The sequence below is a fragment of the Myxine glutinosa genome, chromosome 6 (genome assembly GCF_964187855.1).
Source record: "Myxine glutinosa chromosome 6, kmMyxGlut1.1, whole genome shotgun sequence".
Taxonomy (NCBI): Eukaryota; Metazoa; Chordata; class Myxini; order Myxiniformes; family Myxinidae; genus Myxine; species Myxine glutinosa.
Window position 1 is genome coordinate 149,959,187 of NC_136266.1, and position 15,700 is coordinate 149,974,886.

The 15,700-nt window shown below is 44.0% G+C and overlaps 1 protein-coding gene and 1 long non-coding RNA gene across 6 annotated transcripts in view; one reads left to right on the plus strand and one right to left on the minus strand.

Annotated features, from left to right (window-relative positions):
- LOC144892676 (uncharacterized) overlaps positions 1 to 1,941 on the minus strand; it is a 101,092-nt gene extending 99,151 nt beyond the window's left edge. The window contains exon 1 of the long non-coding RNA XR_013623889.1: positions 1,897 to 1,941. This is a non-coding gene — a long non-coding RNA (uncharacterized LOC144892676). The remainder of the gene's footprint in view (positions 1 to 1,896) is intronic.
- Positions 1 to 15,700, plus strand: part of LOC137429477 (tensin-3) — a 386,475-nt gene that overhangs the window by 137,220 nt on the left and 233,555 nt on the right. The window contains exon 1 of one of the 5 annotated variants that reach the window (XM_078780746.1): positions 8,095 to 8,307. The exons of 2 other annotated variants lie outside the window; for them this stretch is intronic. The gene's annotated coding sequence lies outside the window, so the exon portion shown is untranslated. Of the gene's footprint in view, positions 1 to 8,094; positions 8,308 to 9,371; positions 9,396 to 15,700 lie in introns of those variants that run through there. 2 more of the 5 variants (XM_078780745.1, XM_078780747.1) reach the window with 2 other exon arrangements.

Consider the following 15,700-nt stretch of genomic DNA (forward strand, 5'->3'; position numbering starts at 1 on the left):
TTTCACCGAACCGCTGTGCCACAAAATCCTAGGCTTTCTTGAACCCTTTCTCTGTCAGCAGCGATCCGGTATTCCGTTCAACCACACGCATCTTACAGTCACATCAACTTTATCGGCCGACGCTTAAAATCTGAAATCCTTCTGAAAGGTTTTCATTCTACGTTCCACTACGATCTGATCTTGTCTACAAAAAATAATGGAATCAATAAGGAAATCCTTGTGTGTCACTTAGAAGTAACTGCCCTGCAATCTTGGTGAACTCCATCCATCTCAACATTAAGAAACTCAACTCCAAGCTCTTTCTTTTATAAATTTAATGGAAATTAAGATCCACAGACTTCACCTTCCGGGAACTTTCTGACAGTAGTTCTTGCTCCAAGGTCAACAAACACCTTGCTTCAAAAATCTGTCAAGAAGACAATTAAATATTTTATACCCAAACAGCAACTCCCACTGACTGCTTCCAACCTCATTATTACCACTCAAAGAACATCTAACATTTCCTTTTTATCAATAAATATCTGCAAGGCCAACACCCGAGGTTGCCCAATTATCTCCACTGTAGCTGCCTCACAAACTAATCTACAGTTACATTGATAAGAAGATGGCTCCTCGCATTCAATGTCTCCTCTCTTTCATCAAGAACACCAATTGCATCCTCACTTTTTTTTTTGGAAAAAATTCAGGTTTTCCTCCGATAACAAATTTTCCCCCATTATGGACATACGTGCACACTATCATCCATAATGATGACGGCACATCCTGGGCATATACCTTCTTGGCACGACTCCTCTGAATGTCATCGGTGACCCCTGTCAAGCAGCAGAGGACCTACATCCTCTTGGGCAAAACAAAATGTCTGTCTGCAACAACAATATGCCAAAGAATGGCGATTAGTCACAGAAAATGACTAAAGGGACACAGACCCCTTGTAGGCTGAGGCCCATGTCTGTGTGACCACACCGAACAGCCGGGATGTGTGCTGAAAAGGATAATGACTGCACCTGCTTCAATGAGGGAGGGGATTCTACCGCATGATAGGATAGAGCTAAACACCAAAGCTAGAACCTAAAAAGGTGTCGCCTGTTCCACAACCAACAACTACTAGGTTCCAGACAAATCAAAGAAGACTAAATGAACAGAGCTGGAGCTTCGAGGAGAAGGAAATCATCCTCCAGTGCAAAGTGTACTCTATGCATGAAGCATGGGGGATTAACGGTAAAGGAGAAAGATTCATGAACCGAAAGTCCGTCTCGCCGAACTGATCCTCACTCTCAACTGCTCTTTGTTTTTTGGCGAATTATGCGAGAAGACAAATGGTGTAGTCATGGACACCAAAAATGGGTCTCCCCTATGCAAATCTTTTTGGCATATTTCATTGAGAAATTAATGTTCGATAGGTTTGACAGTCCAACCCCAAATTTCATGGAGTGATACATAGGCGACTCGACTGTCAGTTTGGCATTGTGTAGCCGAGAGGATCTGGAACAGTTTATCGACTCTGTCAATTATTTCCACACTGACCTCAATTTCAGGTACATCTGTCACCTTTCTCGACATTAATGCTTCAGTCAAAGAGAACGGACTTGCCACCTGTGTCCATTACAAACCTACAGATTCACACGACTAGTTTCTATGTTCATCCTCGATTCTCTTCTTTGTCAAAAGTTCAATTCCAGATTCCCAATTCCTCAGTCTCCGCATCTGTGCACCAATTCCGATTTCAAATCAAAATCAAATGACATGTGCGAGTGCTTCGCCCACGGTGCCATTGCCACCTCCATTGTGGCAGGTGTATTGGAGCCACATACACAACACAAACCTACAGCGATGGCTTTGCAACCTTCTGAGGAAAAAAGAAAGAGAGTAAAAAGCATCCCATTCACATTGACTTACCACTCCATCAACCTTCGAGCGAAGAACATAATCCATAGGAACTTCATACTTTTACACAACTACAAACATCCGCTCACTCAGGGAGGAGCCAGGGTGAGTGGGGGCAGGTGGGGGGAGGGGTGGGGGAATATCTATCAAATATCTTTTGTGGTCACTAGCAATCTCTCCTCTCTCCAGTAGGGGAGAGTAAACCACTTTCACTCTGCCACGTGCACAAGCAAAAATCATAGGTGACTCCCGCCCTCATGGGGGAGGGGGCAGGGAGTTATTTTGTGTCCATTACCTGACCCTGGGGACCCACAGCACATATACAAAATTTGGTGGAGATTGGCTCAGCTGTTTTGGATTCTATCATTAACACACACACACACACACACACACACACACACACACACACACACACACACACACACACACACACACACACACACACGAAGGAGGATACTTCGAGACCTGGGAGGACTCCGTTCCACTTTCTGAAACCCCCATTTGGAGATAAGACACACTGACACACACACACACACACACACACACACACACACACACACACACACACACACACACACTAGCACACACACACACTAGCACACACACACAAACACACACACACTGACACAATCACACAAGCAAACACACACTGACACAATCACACACACACACACACACACACACACACACACACACCCTGACACACACAAACACACGTACACACACACACACACACACACACACACACACACAAACACACTAACACATACACATCACGGTATAGTACCAGTACACAGCACTGTATAGTACTAGTACACAGCACCATATAGTACCAGTACACAGAACGGTATAGTGCCAGTACACAGCATCGTATAGTACCAGTACACAGCACCGTATAGTACCAGTACACAGCACCGTATAGTGCCAGTACACAGCACCGTATAGTACCAGTACACAGCACCGTATAGTACCAATACACAGCACCGTATAGTACCAGTACACAGCACCGTATAGTACCAGTACACAGCACCGTATAGTACCAGTACACAGCACCGGATAGTTCCAGTACACAGCACCGTATAGTACCAGTACACAGCACCGTATAGTACCAGTACACAGCACCGTATAGTGCCAGTACACAGCACCGGATAGTTCCAGTACACAGCACCGTATAGTACCAGTACACAGCACCGTATAGTACCAGTACACAGCACCGTATAGTGCCAGTACACAGCACCGTATAGTACCAGTACACAGCACCGTATAGTGCCAGTACACAGCACCGGATAGTTCCAGTACACAGCACCGTATAGTACCAGTACACAGCACCGTATAGTGCCAGTACACAGCACCGTATAGTGCCAGTACACAGCACCGTATTATACCAGTACACAGCACCGTATAGTGCCAGTACACAGCACCGTATAGTGCCAGTACACGGCACCGTATAGTACCAGTACACGGCACCGTATAGTACCAGTACACGGCACCGTATGGTACCAGTACACGGCACCGTATAGTACCAGTACACGGCACCGTATAGTACCAGTACACAGCACCGTATAGTACCAGTACACAGCACCGTATAGTACCAGTACACAGCACCGTATAGTACCAGTACACAGCACCGTATAGTACCAGTACACAGCACCGTATAGTACCAGTACACAGCACCGTATAGTACCAGTACACAGCACCGTATAGTGCCAGTACACAGCACCGTATAGTACCAGTACACAGCACCGTATAGTACCAGTACACAGCACCGTATAGTACCAGTACACAGCACCGTATAGTACCAGTACACGGCACCGTATAGTGCCAGTACACAGCACCGTATAGTACCAGTACACAGCACCGTATAGTACCAGTACACAGCACCGTATAGTACCAGTACACAGCACCGTATAGTTCCAGTACACAGCACCGTATAGTTCCAGTACACAGCACCGTATAGTACCAGTACACAGCACCGTATAGTTCCAGTACACAGCACCGTATAGTACCAGTACACAGCACCGTATAGTACCAGTACACAGCACCGTATAGTACCAGTACACAGCACCGTATAGTACCAGTACACAGCACCGTATAGTACCAGTACACAGCACCGTATAGTACCAGTACACAGCACCGTATAGTACCAGTACACAGCACCGTATAGTACCAGTACACAGCACCGTATAGTACCAGTACACAGCACCGTATAGTACCAGTACACAGCACCGTATAGTACCAGTACACAGCACCGTATAGTACCAGTACACGGCACCGTATAGTACCAGTACACAGCACCGTATAGTACCAGTACACAGCACCGTATAGTACCAGTACACAGCACCGTATAGTACCAGTACACAGCACCGTATAGTACCAGTACACAGCACCGTATAGTACCAGTACACAGCACCGTGTAGTACCAGTACACAGCACCGTATAGCTCCAGTACACAGCACCGTATAGTGCCAGTACACAGCACCGTATAGTTCCAGTACACAGCACCGTATAGTGCCAGTACACAGCACCGTATAGTACCAGTACACAGCACCGTATAGTACCAGTACACAGCACCGTATAGTTCCATGCCGCACAAATATCAGCAATTCCAGATTCCTAAATCGTAACGGAGATTCTAATCACTTTTGTGTCACAAATTCCATTCACTTGTTAAAACCTTCATAACTCTGATCTTCCATGGAACAAAAAGACCAAAATTATTTCACAGCATAAACAATTTGCTTCATCCAATAAAAGATGTTGGGGATAAAATGGAAGGGTTTGCGATTTAACTAAACACAATATAGATTCCAAAAATGAAAATCAAACAAGTGGAGTCGGATTTTCCACATTTTCCTGATTTCACTGAGACTCACTGAAGCTGAATTTAATAAATATTTATTTAATCCACATTGACATCGGAACGAGACATCGTGGTACTAAACTCAAAAACACAATCACTTAGTACTTTAAACATACTACCTACCTTATCTAAAAAAAACCTTCAACGTTTAACCACGTGATCGGTTTCGTTTCCTTGTGTTTAACCACGTGATCGGTTTCGTTTCCTTGTGTTTAACCACGTGGGTTGAAACCTCTTCCATGGCACGTATCCCAAGTTTCCGGTCCTGAAACAATGCATCAGCACAACATCCTGTTTGCACCAAGCTCAGCCTCCCCGGCTCTCTTATGAAGACTTGGAAGTCTGAAACGAGTTCGCACGACTTGAATCAAAGGCAACTACCCACCTGGATGCTTGTATTTCTCATACATCTAGTAATGCGTAATATCTTGGAATGATTAAGGGAAATGTAGTTCACAACTACCAGAAATACCGTGGAGTCATGATAAAGTTGCACTACCCAGTCGAGTGGACCTTGCACGCAACTTTGAGGTCGACTGTGCGATTAAAGGGTCGAAACCTCGATGGTCGTCGGTTTCCGGTTGATGTCGACGTGACAATCCGATCGGTCGTTTAATAAAGCCAATTGAGTGTCGGTAGAGGTGTAAGTTTACCTTGACTGGTTGTGGTGGTTTAGAATGTCTGCCTTGGTTGTACGAGTGGTAGTTTGCTCGTCTGCCTGAAAGTGCTTTGTCAGTGTTGAAGGAATTGTTGAAACAACTTTGTTGAAAAAAAAATTGTTGAAATTTTTTTGTTGAAAAAAATTCTTGAATTTTTTTGTTGATTGTTGAAAAAAAAATGTTTACATTTTTTTTGTTGAAAAACAAGGAACTGCTCAGATCGTTCTCGGTCAATGATTACATTCTTATTTCTTTACCTTTTCACTCTTCCATTATTATAATTTTTTTAAACCCTGCTGCTGCAGGTGGATGCACGTTATATTTACAGCCCTGTCTGTCTGTCTGTCTGTCTGTCTGTGTTGCAGCCAAAAACTAAATTGAAAATAACTCCGAACAGGAAACTTACTATTTTAAGGATGCCATAATGGACACAAACAACAGGCGCATATAACTAATGTAACCTGTTAAATAAGGTGGCGTATAACACGCTGCATCAACGGCGGTAAACTTCTGGAATTTGTTTTATACACCGTTTAAAATCTTTATTTCATTTTTAGATTATACACTTCGACACTGCACGGGATAACGTGTTCTATGAACTCTCTAGCCTTATTTGTTTTTAAAGCTTAAAGATTTTTCAAGCATATTGGTTGGTCTTTTGCACTGTGCTGTCTGTTTGTCTGTCAGTCACCCACGGGTCACAATTCTAAACCGATCGTCATTAAACTTTACCGAGTTGTCGAGGTAGTCACAACTGAGAAGCCAATTGATTTTTAGGTCAAAGGCCATGTTTAGGTCAGATTTTTTAAATCATAATTTTTTCATCCGATTGACTTGAAAGTTGAACAGGGTTTGCATATCAAGTCACTGAATTGGGAAACCAACTATCCTTGAAGTCAAAAGGTCAAAGGTCAAACCTCTGAAATCATCAATTTTCATCTGAAACATAGTCCATTTTCATCCGATTGACTTGAACATTTAACAGCATTTGCACATTGCCTCACTGAATTTGGAAACAAACTATTTTTGAGGTCAAAAGGTCAAAGGTCAAACATATAAAATCATCAATTTTCGTCTGAAAATATCATTTTCCATCCAATTGACTTCAAATTTGACTAATAATTGCACATTGCATCACTGAATTGGGAAAACAGCTATTTTTGAGGTCAAAAGGTCAAAGGTCAACTCGAGGTCAAACTTCTGAAATCATCAGTTTTCATCCGATTGACCTGAGCATTGATTAAGATTGTTAATTTTAATCTTAAACAAACGGACAAGTTGATGTATCCCTGGCAACTCTTTTGGGGGGTGGGGGTGGATTTCCAAGTTTCGTGCTCTACACGGCGTCTTTCTTGTTATTTCCTCCTTTTTCCTTTCATTTTGTCTTTCTTTCCTTCTGTTGTAAGTCTTCCATTTTCAAGTTTTATTCCTCTCTTGTTTTTTTGTCATGAAAAGTATTTTGAATTAGCCAAACTGCTTAATGGTGTGCTGCTTTATTTACAGCGCTCTACCTTTGGTTTAGTTGCTATCATATGAGTATCACACATGTGTCGTGATTATATCAGAACACTAAATCACCTCTCCGGTTCTGAAATGCCATTGACAATCTCGATTCACGATTTGGACATGTTTGATGATGAAAGCTTTATCACAGCGTTCAAGCCATAACAAAGCACCAAATGTAACTGATTTATTTCGAATTCATGATACTACCATTCCTGAATGCCTATACACCACCTGCTCGCTGGTTGCATCGTTACTGGCAGTGCAGCTGTGCCACCGGTGTACTTTCCCTTGAAGGTTAAGGTCGGCAAATATAGAGATGGAGATGATCATCTGGGTTCTTCAACGTCCACCGGTTAATGTTGGCAGGCAGGTGTTCAGCTCAACATCGCAACTCACCTGGGGAAAAAACAGTGACAGTTTATCTGTCCGATCTGGAATCGAACCCAGACTAGATAGCTTAAAGGTGAGTGCGCTACCTTCAATCTATCCTGCCAACCCTACTGTGATAAAAGGTGCAGCAAACATGCTGAAAAGAGTCAAACAAGATAAGGATGCCATCGGTCTGAAACATTTAGTCGGCCAACACTGAGCCACCCACCCACCTTTATCCAAGGTCAAGATGGCAAAGTATCTTCTTCTTTTTTTTTAACAACAAAAATTTCCATTTGAGTTCTATGGGCTTTGGCAGAGCAAACCTTTGCTTGTTTTGACCGCGGTCCGAATGTTTAAATTCACTTGCTCAATATTGATGAAGACCATGATGACAGTTCTTTGCTGTAAATTATTATTTTTTGAATTGGTTGGACCTGCACTTGAAGTATCTTCCACAATACTTTCATGGCCTTCCAGCTCTTTGGTTACCTTTCATCAGGGTGATGTTTTGAAATCGAAATGCATTCAAACCTTTCAGCATCACTCACAACCACATGAGCATGTTCCAAGAGGAAAGGGCTACGCCCAGGCAGGGTCTCTGGTTGGCTCAATGCCCCCTCGCACCCATCCCCAATCCCTTGCCCTTCCCTTGTTTAAGCCCCCCTCCTGCCTACACCCCCCTCCACTGTTGGCCCGCTCCATGGCCCCCTGCGGGCTGTTTTCCTGGCCCTGTGCCCTTCTGCTTTTGGGAGGCGCGGGGCAGGCGTGGCCCTTGCGTCTCGGGGGTGTACATGCTGCCCAGACGTAGGGCTCAGTCTTTCAGATCGACTTCTTTATTCCAGTCTCTTTCACAGTTCCAATCTAATCTGCGCATGTTCCAAGCTCGGCTTTCTATCATTTCTCCTGGCTCGTCATTGTCTGACGGATTCTCTGCCTCATTGGTTAATCAGTTATCCAGCTCATTAGCAGCTTAGCCCTCTGGTTGTTTATTGAAGGGAAGCCTGAATAAGGACTGCAGTGAATAAGGTAAGGGCATGATGACATGATGCGGAATAAGGCTTTTGATGGAGTATCATGGAAGCTGTAATCTTGCCAGATGTAAACATTTGTACAGGTGGAAGTAGCATGGAGCATTGGATATATCCAGGAGATTGTCATAACGGATTTGCTGCCTTTACTTATATCCTCTCTACTCAAATTGACATTTCTCTACTGCATGTTGTATAATTTCAGCCTTGTATCAATCCATTTGATATTGCAGGAATTTTGTGGCACTTCCTTTGGCAGCAAACCTCCTTTTATTTTATTTATTTATTTTTGTATACAAGATCGAGGCTCGTGAAAGAGCTAACATTTATCACACAGAAAGACAAACCGACACATAAATCATATAATAAGGGGAGCGGTAAACAAGATGGGGAGAGAGGGGAAAGGACACAAACACAACATTTGAGAGCAGGGACAACGAGAGATCTGTGGGAGGGAGAGGGCTTTGGGGGAGGGGCATGGGAAGGGGGGGGGGGGGTGGGAGAGGTATAAAACATATGGACACTGCAAGGACTTCCAGGAAAGAAGTTGGAATTTCAAAAAAAGTGGATCTGGGGTGAATTAGCGGGGGTAGAAAAGATCAAGGTTTTGGATGGGGGAAGATAAGAGATGGTGGTGGACAGCTGTTTTAAAGACCTGGAGGGAGGAGTGGGATTGGAGGGAGTGGGGGAGTTTGTTCCAGAAGCGGGAGAAAAGAAGAATGAAAGAGTGAAGGTGAGCAGAGAGCCTAGATTTTGGCAGTTTAAACATAAGAGGGTTGCTGGCAGATCTTGTGCGACCTGTAGGAATATTTGGGGGACAGAGCACAGATAGAGCTGGGGGAGCAAGGCCGGAGAGGAGTCGGTAGAAGACAGAAAGACCACCAACCTGCCTGCGGTGAGTGAGTGAAAGGCCCTCAGAGATAGCTTAATCGCGGGAGATTCCAATGATTCTGAAAGCTTTGGTTTCAACAGCGTGAAGCCGAGCTAGGTGTGAGGCAGGAGCACCGGCCCATAGGGGAGAGCAGTATTCCATTGAGCTGCGGATGAAAGCCTTGTATGTGGTGAGAAGGATGAGACATTTACCTGGTGAGAAGGATGTTGCTTGCCTGCAATATTGTTTGTATCTTTTCACGATATGCATGACACATCTCTGACTTATTCAGCTCTAGATTTTTGATTGAACAACACATCCATCCAAACCTCCCACGGGATGTGTTTATCTGCTGCTGCAAGTTACTGGAGCCCCAGTTGGTCTCAGTTTTGCCTTTAAATAGTCACCATTCCAGAACCAGAGTTTCCATTCCTGTCGTCGTTAATGTGATTAAGATGCATTATAGACTCCTGACAAGTGTAATCCCATTGGGTTTGCATTTGGTTTTAACAGTAACAACAGTAACAGAAGATGATAAGTTGTATCAGAGTTTTATATGTGTGAGTTATAGCATGAAAGATACTGATGAAAACGACACTGGGCACTACCATGTGCATACTGCAGTCTCCCTCCAACCTCCTATTTAGATTGTTTGTTGTTGCATACAGAGCTGAGGCTCGTGGAGGAGCTCGAACACAGAGCGCGGATGTCACCGAATGAATAGAACAGGAGGAAGAGGGGCACGGGGAACAGGACAACAGCAGGGTTGAGGGACAAAATAGAGGAAGATAAGGGACGTGGGGACGACATCGACTGGGGACGTGGGTAGAAAAGATCATGGTTTTGGATTTTAGATGATTTGAGATGGTGGTGAACAGCTGTCATGAAGCCATGGGAGAAAGAATGAGATTGAAGCGGATGTGGAAGTTGGTTCCACAGGTGGGGAAAGAGATTTATCGAATGAGTGGAGGTGAGTAGTGATCCTGAATTTTGAGAGTTTCACCTGAAAGAGGTTACTGGCAGACCACGTGTGCCCTGCAGAGGCCTACGTGAGGGGGTCAGTGACAGAGTACGGAAAGAGAAGAGGGTGCAAGGCCAGAAAGGAGGCGTTAGAAGACAAGGAGACCACCGACCTGTCGAGGATGGCAAAGTGATAGGCCCATAGACTCGGCTTCATCTCGAGAGATTCCAATGATTTTGAAAGCTTTGGTTTCCATGACGTCAAGCTGAGCAAGACGTCATGCAGGAGAGCCAGCCCAGAGGGGAGGGCAGTACTCCATCAAGCTGCAGATGAAAGCCTTGTAGGCACATAGAAGTTTGGATTAACCAAGAAAAAACCTTGCATAATGAAAGATGCGAGTTTAGGTTTCTTCGATTGTACCTAACAAACATCTGGCACATGATGCCTACACAGTGTCAGATGACCATGAAGATGTCGGAAATGAACCTTGCCTGCTCGACAGATAATACTAGTTGGTTGTGTCTTCGCTTTCGAAAATGGATCTACATTGGGGTTCTCATCTCAGATCATCACTTCGGATTCAGACCGGATCACTCTACCTTGGACATGCTGCTTCTGCTCTCCAAACAATGGATTGAGGCCCTCAATGTCAGACATGAGATCAGGGCCGTCTCTCTCGACATATCTTGAGCCTTCGAGCATTGCTCTCCAAACTCTCTGCCTATGGAATCCAAGGCCAACTCCACTATGACATTACTAACTTCCTCCACTCTCGTAGCCAACGTGTGGCTCTCAACGGAACCTTCTCTTTTCTTCTTCCTCTCAAGACTGGAGTATCCCAAGGCAGAGTTTTCGGCCCAGTCCTATTCCTAATCTTCATCAATAATCGCACTGACTCTATGGAAAATCCTCTTTATCTATGTGCTGGTGACTCCACCCTCTGCTTTAACATTCCTCATCCTTCAGACAGGTGGGCTGCAGCCGCTTCCCTCTTTTCAGACCTTGAAAAAATACCACAAACAGGTCAAACACTTGCAATATGTCTTTCAAGCCTGACAAATCTCACACTCTCACGATGTCTCTCCGAAAGGACAATCTGGCAAACCACTCCCGCACCCCACATCTACTTTCTCAACAACCATCTCAGAGGTCCAGTCACTCAAACTCCTGGGTCTCACTATCTGCCATGATCTCTCTTGGGAAAACCACTTTTCAAAGTTGACCTCCAAAGCCAGACGCCAACTGGGCATCCTCAATCCTACAAGGTCCTTCCTTGGCACACCTGAACTCCAGTCCACCTACATGAAGGCCTTCATCCACAGCTTGATACTCTCAACTCTGGGCCGGTACCCCTGCCTCATATACTCTGCTAATCATACCAAGTCATTGCGATCGATCTCGATACCAGGCTAATCATGGACATGTACATCACTTCAAGGGATTGTAAATCAAAAATAATTCTAAACTCTGAGCTGTTCCAAACTTGGAATATTGGAAAACTTGTTCTCTACCTGGAGATGTTTTACAGTATCAAAGCGAAGCCATCATGTGCACTAGTTGGTTGTGCATCATGTGCATCATGTGCCATATGTGATTTACCAGATTCTCAGGCCTTACAACATCCCGTGTTGTGTAATCCTATTGACCTTCCTCTCACCTTGGCCCTATTTCCTGGGATTGTTGTGTACTTTTGGTCGATTTTCCTGCCTTTGTGTGCTCCGAGTCTTTCGCCCCACGATTATACCGTTCCACATACAACATGTTCTTGCATGTCCGCAACACCTGCTGACCGCGCTGCGTTTAATTAAGGAGCACCTGATCAATATGCTCGAAATTTGCATCGCAAGCATAGGTGTTCACCTCACCTTTTTCTGCCTGTTTGATCTGTAACGGAATGTTTTGTGTTCTCGGATGTACCAAAGGAACATTTTGTCTGATACCGGGAAAGTTGCATCAACGTGGCGATACGATTGTATTTCGTGCACATGATGACACTTTCCAAAATGCTGTTTACGGATTCTCCTAAAGTAAACTTGGCAGCTGGAATCCTTGTCTTCCTGGACTTTTGAACATGTTTACGAGACATGTAAACATTACAGGCAGAAATTTGTAACCAGCTGTGTTTTCAAATTCAGAGATAAATCAAACTCTCTTGCCTCAATTACATCACATACCTGCATTCGGTGGCCATTGTGGATCAGCAGGTAGATGTCAACTTGTTGTTTGTGTGTCTCGTTTTTTACCTTTTTTTTTTTTGAACGTTCACCTGATGAGCTCTCACATGTTTTTCAACACTTGTCCATACTCTATCCTTTAAATGCTCAGCGTCAAGCGAGGAAGCAGGACATCACATGGAATCGAACTGGCAACCTGCTATACGCGGAGCAGATGCTCCAACGATTATCTTACCTGGTTTGTCTTTCCTGACAGATTCAATCAAAATAATGATGTTATTGAACGTACAATAGTCTCTTCCGACATTTCTCTTTCTCTCTCTTTCTTTCTCTCTTTTTCTCTCTCTCTCTCTCTCCAGGCCGACCGTCAATGATGTAGGTAATGCAGAAACTTTCCAGCGCAGGTCATGTACCTGATATGGTGAACACAACACCTACCTCATTGAAGCCGATGCATTGCTCAACCATAAACTCGTCAGGACAGGAATTTGGCCAGGTGCACGCAATGTCCCACTCTTGTGAAAGACACTGCGGGGTCTTTAATGTCCACTAGTGAATGGCGCACTGTCTGACGAACACATGAAGCTCGAAGGGACACCGAGGGTGTTGTTTAGTTGATTCAATACTTTGTCTGTGAAGCACCAGGTGGACCATTTACAGTTGTGTTGGTTTTCAAATTCAGACTACACAGATCAAAAGCAAGTACGCTACCTCTGAGCTATCTTGTTGCGGCACATTTGGCCCCAACTTACCATGTTGCTTTGTTACTGTACCTGAACCTTATCTGAAAATGTTGGCAAGATGTCAGATAAGGTGGGACAAGGTAGCTACCAGAAAGAAGACTACTAGAAATAGGAAATGAAGATTTTAAAGTTCAATGTTGATTATCGTTATACAAATATCATGGTTCTAGTAACTTCCATGAGCCTCAACTTTGTTTATAACGAAAAGGAATCGTGTCCATTCCTTCAAAACTTCCCAGTTCATTTTGTCCGGCATAACGTTCCCTTTGAAATTGACTTCTGTACCGTCTATAGCTGGAAATGGGATCTTTCGTCGGTTGGTACATTATTTGGGGTCTTCCTGGCAATCGATCCATGTGCAGGCTGGCATACACAAGCTCATGTCCAAGAATGAGGAATTCCAAGCTGATAAAATGTCTGCGTTGCTGCTTTTCCCATCGTTTGACAAGTTGGGCCTAACAAGATGTAACCCTGTGGGAGTGGGAGCTTTCAGCCTTCAGATTTGCAAAAAGCCCTTTTTAATTTTAGAACTTAAAAAAAAAAACTTGTTACTGTAAATGTCTCTGTCGTCAAACTTGTGCTCGTCATTAGCTTCTCAAATGGTCCATTGAGCAGACTGGTGGGAAGTGAAGGCCTCATCACGCACTAGGGTGTGGTACATTCCCTTTCGCAGATCCGCTGGATTCCCAAAATAATTCATATTTATCCAGCATGAATGATATGCTTTCATGGACCATAATCGAGATTGTACAATGTTATAAAAACATGGCAATTATGGATGCAGTCTCATACTGCGTTCGCTCAAGAGAGCACTCAAGGCTGCCTTTCTCATCTACGAGTGTCGGAGACCAAATTAATGCTTAAATTACAATGTTGTTGTTTCGGAATCCAAGCATGCTGGGTGATTGTATTTTTACGTATATCCTCGTGTCTAATTTGATGTTTCCGGGGTTGGTGTTTTGCACAACGAGCAGTGTTTTGAGTCTCATGGAGGAGCTTGTGTTCATATATCGCATTTAGGACAAAAAAAAGCATTATGAGACAATCACTGTATTTGGACATGAATAGCAAGGACTTTGGAAATTAAGGTATAAATGAACACAGTATATCGGTATATGGTATTTTTTTGGTATACAGTGCTGTCGTTGTCGTTGTATAGCCCCAGACAGTTCTATTGAACAAGCCCGTGGCACGGAGTCAGCTGATCGATCTCCCAGGAGCGACCCAGAGATCCCCCAAAAACCCAGGATGGTGTACCCGGTCTTCACAAAGTGAGGGCCACAACAGAGTTAGGGAGACACGGAGACAGGGAGACACAGAGAGACTTTTATGTCCTTTTATTACTAAAGTATAAAAAAACAATAAATGATGATTCAAAGAAAACAATCACAACAGTTGCACACGCATTTACATGATAAATAAACAAATTATCAGCAAATAAACAAGCAAGTATTAAGGAAAACAACTACATAGTGAATACTAACTGACCCTCAGCTATTTTGCAAAATGCATCTCTCACACACCACTGCTTCTCAAAGAGTTGTACCTCAGAACAACAAAATTCCAGCTTCACTCTTGAAACACAGAGCTTTAAACATTTCCAAAACATCTATACTATACGAATCATTACGTATCTTTGATTTCCTGGTCTTATATATCGCCAAGTTGGCTTGCGCAAGAAAGAAATGAATTAAAATTGTTGTTGGGGAATTGAACCGCCCACTAGGGCCAAAAATAAAGGCAGGAAAATCAAAAACAAAGGAAAACCGTGCAAGTAACATTTTAAAGAAAACAAATAAAGGAGTTAACCAGTCACAGCGTACATACGCATGGGGCAAGGTTTCAGTTTGTCCACAAAATGGACATTGCTCACTTATCGATTGCGAGAAGCGATGAATTAGGGAATTTGTGGGCAGGATCCAATGGGAAATTCTCCATTGAAGATCCCCCAACACATTTCGGCACAGGCTGTTTATAGTACCACCCCCAAATAGGGTAAAGGGGAGGGGTATTCGGCAGGACTGCAGGCCATCTACAGGGTACAGGGGAGGATAACAAAGGAAAAATGATTTTTAAGCATTGCACATACAGGGTCTTTCGATTGCTCCCAGAAAAGGATAGAGAGCGGCCAAAACTCATTGGTTCCAAATTGAGAGACCGGATAGACACAGATTGGGGAAGGGTGGAGAAGATTCAGAGGTGGGTACGGGAATGGTTGCTTGCCCAGCCATTTGAGGCACAGTAGATGCGAAGCACCATTTTCAAAAAGCTGTCAACTCTGCGACACGATCTAATACCAACCGTCAAAGCCAGAGCGATAGCACTGATCCACCTTTCATTGGTGGCGTTTCTCAAGTGACACACTTTTGTTACTGAGGCATTTATAAACTTTTGAATGAAGGTGCTTTCATTCACCCACTCACCAAATACAGAGTTGTGAAATAATGGTTCGTTGAAGAACATGGATCGAACATAAGTCGAGGGGTCACGGAGACAGGTAAAGGCTTGCCACGCATTCAGTAGGCTTTGGTGAAAGGCAGGTGGCATCGATAGATCTATCCTGGTCGAGTCCATCAGGAACAGCTCCTGTGCAAGGTCCAACTTCCCCGTTTGACGTAAGATGCTGCTGGTAAGCTGTTTCC